The sequence below is a fragment of the Penaeus monodon genome, chromosome 34, assembly GCF_015228065.2.
Source record: "Penaeus monodon isolate SGIC_2016 chromosome 34, NSTDA_Pmon_1, whole genome shotgun sequence".
NCBI lineage: Eukaryota > Metazoa > Arthropoda > Malacostraca > Decapoda > Penaeidae > Penaeus > Penaeus monodon.
This window is the reverse complement of record NC_051419.1, coordinates 8,706,600-8,706,951: the sequence shown is the minus strand read 5'-3', so window position 1 is coordinate 8,706,951 and position 352 is coordinate 8,706,600. Positions and strand designations below refer to the sequence as shown.

General features: G+C 36.9%; 1 long non-coding RNA gene across 1 annotated transcript in view; it reads left to right on the top strand.

Annotated features, from left to right (window-relative positions):
* Nucleotides 1-352, top strand: part of LOC119594911 — a 5,215-nt gene that overhangs the window by 1,502 nt on the left and 3,361 nt on the right. The window lies entirely within an intron of this gene.

Sequence of the window (352 nt, the reverse complement as noted above, 5' to 3'; positions counted from 1 at the left end):
GGGGTTTTTAGAAAACAAAAGTGTGTCTTCCACTGTCCAGTGCCAGTCAGTGCAGCCTCTGTATTTCTTGGTGCCATTTCAAAGGCCTTCAAAACCTCCACCATATTTATCATAGCAAGATAGAGATTTTACACTTCCTGTTGACTTAATATCAAACAGGGAACCAATATATGCTTCATCTTGAACAAGTAGGATGTAAGTCTGTTGGCCCTTATCAACACAATAAGCATAAAAGCCTTTGTAATTACTTTCTACTGCACCACAAATGGGTTGGCCTTCAGATAATGGCAAGTTTCAACTAGATTTGGATAGAACATAATTACTATAAAAAATAATTCCATTCAAAAAGCCA